This window comes from Melanerpes formicivorus, unplaced genomic scaffold (assembly GCF_026170545.1).
Source record: "Melanerpes formicivorus ecotype bairdi unplaced genomic scaffold, bMelFor1.0.p_v2 SCAF_2, whole genome shotgun sequence".
NCBI lineage: Eukaryota > Metazoa > Chordata > Aves > Piciformes > Picidae > Melanerpes > Melanerpes formicivorus.
The window spans coordinates 27,249,209-27,257,934 of record NW_027142354.1 but is presented as its reverse complement, the minus strand read 5'-3'; positions in this window follow the sequence as shown (position 1 = coordinate 27,257,934).

The following is an 8,726-nucleotide window of genomic DNA, read 5'->3' as shown; positions in this document are numbered from 1 at the left end:
CAGAAAACAGTTGTCTTGGTCCAGAGAGGGTAAGAGCCTCAGTTCTTTTGAATATTCCCATGTTATGAAATTAGAGGCACAAACAAGGCCAAAATATCAAGAGTGAGGCTATTTATTAACAGAATAAAGGGGACAGATCAAAAGGGGAGGGAGAGAGAGAGAGAGAGGGAGGGAAGAGCAAGAGAGTGGGAAGGAAAAGAGAGAGAGAGAAAATAGAGAGAGAAAGAGAAAAGGGAGAGAGAAGAGGAAAGGAATTATATTACCACCCCCTAACCCCCAAGATGGTTTGGGTCTGTGAAGGAAGGGTGCTGCCTTGTTGGCTGTGCTCCGCTGGAGGAAGGGAAGGAGAGATCCCAAAGTCCAAGTCCTTCTCTGAGCAGCCTCTTCAGCTCCAGGAGTTGCAGAAGGCAGAACTTAGGACACAGAGAAAGAGTTCCTCCTGGTTTGCTTCTTCCAGGCTACATGGTGATGTGTCTGTCCCTTTCTCTCCTGGTATTTTCTTCCTTTTTCTTCAGAGTGACATTGCCCAGCTCTTTTCCTTCTTCTTCCAGTAGTTGCTGAGGTCTTTTATACAGATTTTAGGTATGTGTCCGGGTGGTGAAGCTGTTGTCCTTTTCACCATCCTCCCTTTCCAGGGTAAGTGATGAATAGAGATGATCTTGTCTATGCACATTCCAGAGAGTCATTATCCAGTGGCATCTGCCCAATACACACCAGCTATTGTCTGGACAAGGAGCAAAGGTGATTTTGTCTTTGTTGATTGACATCGAGAGAGGCAAGATTTAGTCTCTTACAACAGTTCAGGTTCCAACATGCACTAGTGGTGCAGAAACTTCTCTGCTGAAAGATTGTCTTAGTGCACAGTGGGTTACCATGTACTCATTTATCTAGGTAATCCATATTTTTGGCCTCCATTCACTGTGCTGTTAGCTCTGAGTTTCTCCTTCCTCCTGTACTCTGTCTTCTGAGGCAGAAAGTCTTCTTTTATTCTTGCCACAAACTTTCTGCTTCTGGTTTTGTAAACCTGCCTCAAAAAGGAAGCCTACCTGCTGCACTACTGTTTTCTGAGCTAAGTATTCAGTTTCTCAGTACACTTCCTTGCAAATCAAAGATAACCAGGGCTCACTGGCTCATTAATGTTCTTTTCAAATTTCAGTCACAATTTGGAGATAAAAACATCAACAGAGAAAGCAGATCAATTAAAATTTAAGGTCCTCAGGGCATCTAGGAGGATGTATTTCAAGCTTACAACCCTGGTCTTTAGGCATGCAGACTTAGATTGCTTCAGGGATCTGCTGGCCAAAGTATCATGGGACAAAGCTCTAGAGGGAAAGGGGGCCCAGGACAGCTGGTCAGTGTTCTAGGAGCACCTTCTCTGTGTCCAGGAGCAAAGTATACCAACAAAGAGGAAGGCAGGAAAGAATGCTAAGAGGCCTGCCTGGATGAGCAAAGAGCTGCTGGACACTGTCACACCAAAAGAAACTGTACAAGGAGTGGAAGAAAGGACAGTTGGAAGCGGGGGAATATAAGGAAGCTGCCCAAAATGTGGCTCTGGGCACCTGATCTAGTGGAAAGTGTCCCTGCCCGTGGCAGCAGGGCTGGAACTAGATGATCTTTGAGGTCACTTTCAACCCTGACAATTCTCTGATTCTAAAATGGGATTTGCAGACCTACGAAGACAGATTTACTTGGCTCAGCTGGCTGGTTTGGAGACAGGCAGGAAACTTTATGCAGATGCTCTCCTTGAGATGATATGAGCACAAAGGATTTAATGACTGCTTCTCGACATGTCCTCTTCTTGGGTCTCAGTCGTGGGGAAAGATCCCTGATGTTAGCAGGAGCTGGGCTTATTTGCATTTTTCTTCTAGATGCATTATCCTATTAAAAATTAAAACAACCTCTTTTTTCCCATTGCCAAAAAATGTGGCAAACTTAGCAGGCTGGGAAGGCGAACAACATTTTTTACATCCTGCCAAAGAATGGAAATTTGTACTTGCTAAATTATTATCAGAAAAGACTTAGCAAAGAGATCTGCCAGGATTCAGAAGGAGATCAAGTTAGTGGCAAACACCACGTTTGTGGACTTTTTACTAGAATAGTAACACTTATGGTCTTATATTTAAAACAACAGCTTGAGCTCAGCTGTATAAAAACCCTCATTGCATTGCTGCCAAGTCATTAACTTACAAAGCTCCAGGCCCTGTCTACACACGTCTGCTATCAGTTTAACTAAAATCACTATTTAATCCATTTAGAGCAATCAGCACAACCCCTTTTTTGGGGGTAACCAAATTAACCTAAATCAATACAAGCCTATTACAGACAGAGACAAACAATTTAAGGACATCGACATCAAAACCTGCATTAGCTCAAGTGGTGCAAGTTTTGTGGCAAGGCAAGAGCTCAGGTCAAGCCTGGGGGATGTGGTGATGGTCCTATTTGAGCTGTAGAGCTGTGCCTGAAGCACATCCAGCAGTAGCTTTGCACTGAGGTACCCAAGTGGTCTCTCCTGTGGATTGCTACACTGCTTCTCAGGGCTGTTCCCTGCTTGGAAGCAGTGGCCTCCCTTACTCTGTTCTCTTCCCAGTCTCAAGCACTCCATGATAAAACCAACCAGTTTACTTAGGGAGCTTGAAGAAAGAGGCGTAAGACATAGCTGGCTCTGATAAAAAGCATTTGGCTTTGATGATCCAGGAAACCTTGTTTAAACTCTATTCTTCTGGGCTGAAACACAGCTTACTGCAAATATGACCACAGCAGTTTATGCCAACAATCTTTTTTCTCATGTTTGTGGCTGCTTCCTGCATCCCTCTCCTAGGAAGGAGAAAGACACCAGCAGTAGCAGTTGGCCTAGAGCACAGCTGTTTTCCCCAGGGGGTGCAAGGTCCTCGTTGCTGTCACTGTACTCAGTCCCTCTTGGGGCTGCCCAGCTGTACAGCAGCACTCTCCCACAGTGGGGCAGGGTGGCAAAGCTCCACAAGAGTGACCCTCCAGCTGAAAGCAGGCTGGACCCAAATGGGTCTCAGGGGCTTTTTTAGCTTAGTTTGATTTGTCAGGTCAGTAATCCTCAGTGGGTCTCATGCTCTCCAGTTATTTGCCCAGAATCCCCTTGAGCCCACTTCAGCTTTTGGCCCATGCAGTATCCACAGGTAAGGGGTTCCCCAGGTCTCTATCCACTGTGCAAGTCATCAGCCCTGGTGCTTGCTCTGAGCCCAGCTATGGCCAGTTGCAGTTGCTTTTTTTGTTGCAGAGACAGTGAATGGTTGCTCCATACTCACCACCCTTGTGAACATGTAACTCGCTACACCTCTATTATACCCTCCTTTTTTCTGTGCTGAAGGATTCCAGTCCAATGGACATCCACCATCCCACTTGCTTTCTGCCTTTCTCTGGACCTTTTCCAGTTTGTTACATTCTTTTTGAGATAAGAGATTGGAAAACCAGGTGACCCAGGGATTCATGTGGTGATATTTATACAGCATACCCTCATCTTTATTTCTAGTCCTTTCCTAGTAATTCCCAACACTGACTGGCTTTTTTTTTACTTGATGACAGGCATTGAGTTGATATTTCCATTGGGGGGGGGGGGAATCACAGTATTTTGATCTTGAAGGGAGTACAGAGAGACTATTTTTCCTTAGGTATATCACTTCATGTATACTCACACTCTGTCTGCCCACCCTCTTGGCAGTTTTATAAGTGATTGTTATTAGTTCCTTTCCACTACCTGAAGGGATCCTACAGGAAGGCTGCAGAGGGACTTTTCCTAAGGGTGTCTAGCAATAGGACAAGGGGGAATGGTTTTAAGCTGAGGGAGAGTAGGCTTAGACTGGATCTTAGGAGGAAGTTCTTCAGTATGAGGGCAGTGAGACTCTGGAATAGGTTGGTCAAAGAGGTTGTGGATGCCTCCTCCCTGGGTGTGTTCAAGGCCAGGTTGGATGAGGCCTTGAACAGCCAAGTCTAGTTGAGAGGTATCCTGCCTATGGCAGGCAGATTGTAGTAGATGATCTCTAAGGTCCCTTCCTAGGCCATTCTATGATTCTGTGAATTCAAGTAAAAATTTTAGTTGTTATCCCCTTTAAAAGCCTGCTGCAATGTTTCATTATCCCTCTTTTGGGGTGCATGTCCCTGTACAGCCCAGGGCATGGGAGACCTGATGGACCAAGACAACAAGAGGAACTGACTCACCTTTAGCATGGATTGATCCAGGGCTTAAACACCAACCCCAGTCCCACTCTCATCACAGAACACAGCAGTCACTTCTTTATGCTACTGACACAAAGTTTCATGGGTTTGAAGCTACTTGTGCTTTGTACCCAAGGGTTTTTTGTGGCAACCAGAGTCATGGCAGGGAAGTACACAGGCACATTCACACATGTGGAAGCATTTGATTTTATACCAAGAGTTCAACAGCTAAAAAAGGTGGCATTTTCTTTGTATGGGTAGCACAATTATAATGTAAATTAAGGAATTCAAGGACTGAGTTCTACAGATCCTTTGTAGCACTGGTACTGCTTAAGAGTACTAGTTCAGATAACAGCACATGACTAGTTCACAAGGGTACAAGAACACATTTAATCAAAGTTTCTCATGTCTTTAGTTGTCTTCAAAATACTATAGATGTATATGATGAGATATAAATTAAGCATATGCTATTCCTTGGTATAGCTGAAATTTCCAAATAGCAGAAGGTGCTGAGTATGATCTATTACTATCAGAGGCTAAAAAATGAAGCTTCCACTGCAGCACTAATTGTGTTTGCAAGAACTTAAACAGAAAGCAAAACTTGTAGCTCAAAAATCCCACCAGAAGCTTGGTTTGAGTATTTGTAGAGCTGGACACTAGGTGGCAGAACAAATATATGTTCTTTAATAACTGACAAATACACATCCTTTTAGCAAGGCCATAGGCCCAGAGAGGTTGAAGTATGGCATATAGCTAATGCAAGCTGACAGCTTATAGATATGCTGCTTTCCCTGATATGTTCCTGTAGAACACAGGTCCCATTAAGGTTGGGTTTAAAGCTTATGTATGCTCTTTACACATAAGCATTTAGTCACAATCTTGGGCCTCTCTCTGCAAAGGACCATCACTCCCCTTGCCTCATACAATGCATTTTTAAAGTTGGACCAAGCAAACCCTATCCCAATATTTAAGAGTTTTAAGATGCTAAAAGTCTTTATTGTGAAATATGAGTCTCAAATGAGCCCAAATGATTTAGGAACATGGGTGTCACTGCCAGTTGGTAGGACACTGCACAGGTAGCTCCTTTTAAGAAAGAAGAATCAAGATTATCCACTAGTAATTGTTTTGCACCTGATAAAGCCACATTCCTTCAGCTGCCCGGGGCGATGCTGGGTAAATGCTGAGCTGAAAAGGCTGGAGGCAGGGGCTTGGGAGGCAAGTGGAGGAACTGCTCTATGCCACCAGGGTCAGCACATGCCTGCCCCACCACAAACCTGCCAGGACTTCAGTGCCTAGCAACAGTCCTAGGACAGCAAAGCACCCAGCACTGCCTTTTCAAATGCATCCCTTGTCCACTTGCAAAAGCTCATTCCCAAGTTGAGGTCAGTTTTGTCAGATCTTCTTTCTGGGGCCATCAGGGAAGAGGACTCTAAGAAAGAATTAAGTGGCAGCATCCTTCTGGATTAAAAGGGTTTTGCAAGCCTGAAGGAAAGCACAGGGCTGTGGAAGAAGTGTCCAAAGATAGATCATGTCCCATGACACCTGCACTGTACCAATACCCAAAGAACACTTTATGAGGAGCTCCAGCAGTCATCTGACCTGTTGTGACAGTGGAGGAAGAGAGCATACACAACAGCTTCTTTCTTTGGAAGGAATGAACATCTGCATGACATGGAAACAACACCACTAGGGGGGGAAAAGAGGGAAGAAAAAAAAAAAAAAGAAAAAAATAACCCCGTGTCAGTGATCAGCAAAGTCCAATAATGGAAGCTCAGAGTTCAGCCCCCACGTGGCCACAGGGACACCAGAGCCAGTCTGCCTGGCCTATGGGAGGAGCTGAGAAAGGAGTCATCACATCAGTTTTGGCCAGTGTTCAGGGAGGCACTGACTGGCTCCAGAAGAAGCCATAGGTAAGTCTCTTCTGCTACATTCTGCAACTAGGCCTTTCAAAGGGCTAATGAGTCAGGTGAAAAAGAGGTAGAAAGTTGGTGGGAAATAATACTCCTCAAAGACAACCTGACTCAGAACTGGAGAAGAAACTTCTTTCATGATTTTATGCCATTTACCATGGCTCACTATATCTGCAAACCTCAGAATAACTAAGGTTTGCTCACCTGCAAAAGCAGCACGAGATCTGCCCATCCATTCATCCCAACACACAGCACCACAGCTGCTGTAGGACGTATGCATTTGCCCTTACCCAAGTGCAGAAGTACCAGACCTCTCCCTTCACAGCCAGAGCACTGTTTCCAAATTGGGAGGTGCAAGTAGACAAATCTACCTAGGAAACCAACTGATTTCTCTTCCTCCATGGAGATGTTTTACCCCAGGATTCCGGCTAAACATGGAAAGGACTGAACCACAGGATGGACATAGGCAATGGCTCGAAAGAACAGCACAGCCTAAGGAAAGGTAAGAAAGGCAAGAAGCCGAGAGAGCTGAAGGAGACATGACACCGAAACAGAGACACAAACAGCGCACACAGGGGAAACAGTGGTCACCGTAAGCATTCCTTTATGTAACCATTTCTAATAGTTACAAATGGTGGTAGTTCACATATCAAGGTCTGTAGCTACCAATACAGGACTGAAGGGAATGTGCATGGGAAGCTGGGGGATATGGGAACTGTTGCTGATTTGTGCCAGCATAGCTGGAAGCCTGCAAACCCTGCTCAGTCCAGGACTCACAGGTTCTCAGCTGCTCAGAAAATCAAGTGCCACTTATTTATGACCCAAGTATAGATGGATGGTTTAAGGACCTCGTGGTCATTTAAAAAAAATCAGTTCCTACCTCTGTCTCCATGTCTCTTTTATAGCAAATTCACCTGGTTTCAAAGTGTTGTTTCCAACTTCTTGCAAGGCTGTCTTCCTGTCCCATGTCTTCCCAGTCTCACCCTATTCACATGTGCACCTGCTGTCCTTCAGCTCAGCTTGCTTCTCCTCTATGCTGTCTCACTCCTTGCCATTCTCCCCTGCTTTGTCTTTACCCTCATTTCCTTCCATTTTGCCTGTGCACTTCTTTCACCCTTCACAACTAATGTCACCTTTGCTCTCATGCTGCAGACCTTCTAAAGTTTTGACAAGTGTTTGTGTTTTTTTCTGAATGGGAAGTGGTAAACCAACCTACTACCACAGAGTCCTCTGGTAAAAATCCTGTCATTTTATCTCCCCCCTACCCAGCCCCCTTTCTACCATCTTACTTTTGTCTTGGCTATTCTTTTGCATACTCTTAAATTGTAAACTGAATCAGAATCCAGTCCATAAGGCACATAATACCCTAAAGTATTATAAATGGTCCTACTTTATGTTCTTTACTTTTGATTTTTGTTATACTTACTGAAAATCAAAGAAAGCAGGACTCTAAGTAGACAGACATATGTGTTCTGTCAACAGGAAGTTTCTCTTGCATAACTTCTCTGGCAGTTCTGGAAGGCTAAACACGGCTGGGTTTATTTTCCTCACCGCACATTAATAGTCAGGACAAAAGTGAACCTGTAAAGCATAATCACTTCTGAGAAAGGAGATTCTAGAAAGGCAGATAATTTTTAGCACACAGAGCTGCCTCATGAAACATCTGCCATGACGTACTCCTGTTCTGGCTGTAGACCAAGCGTATCAATAGCTGCACAGAGTAATGGGATAAGAAGTGGGAAAATTGCCATTGCTTCTTTAGCAGCTTGTTTTGCTGATAAATGCCTGTCGCTTTTCAAATAGCTACAGTGTAATTGTTTTTTGGAGAAAATATTTCCTTGAGCAGGAGGTTTGCAGGCCATTAGCTATTTCCCATCTGTGCTGGTGCTTTAATACACCACAAATATACTTTGCTGCCTATCAAACATTATTCCCAGGCAGCCTGAAATTTAGAAATCACATCTCTCATTTAAAAGTTTCCTCTTGCCTTACAGAAAATTTAAATCTGAAAACCATTAGGACCAATGTATGGTTTTTGAAAGAACCTCTACTTACAAAGATTGATAGAGGGGAAAAAAAAGAAGTATTATTTTTAGACATCTGTAACTTAAAAATAGTGAATGACTGTACAAAATGAATGAAGCTGGAGGTGGGGAGATTCAGGCTGGATATGTCGAGGAAGTTGTTCACCATGAGAGTGGTGAAGCCCTGGAATGGGTTGTCCAGGGAGGTGGTTGAGGCCCCGTCCCTGGAGGTGTTTAAGCCCAGGCTGGACGAGGCTCTGGTCAGCCTGATCTAGTGTGGGGTGTCCCTGCCCATGGCAGGGGGATTGGAACTAGATGATCCTTGTGGTCCCTTCCAACCCTGACTGATACTGTGATACTACTATGATACAAAAGCTGTTTCACTAAAGCAGTGGCCAACATGTACTTACTCCATGGATCAAGGCAGAACATCACTCAGATGAACACTGCCACACATGGGAGTTCACCTCATCCCTTTTCAAACTGTGACATGAAAATTTTGAAATTCCACCTGAGAACTGCAAGGACAGACAAGCAGCAGTCCTCTGTTTAAGATCACACAGTATGTCTAATGGTACCCACCTTCACTTCACACATACAGAACTAC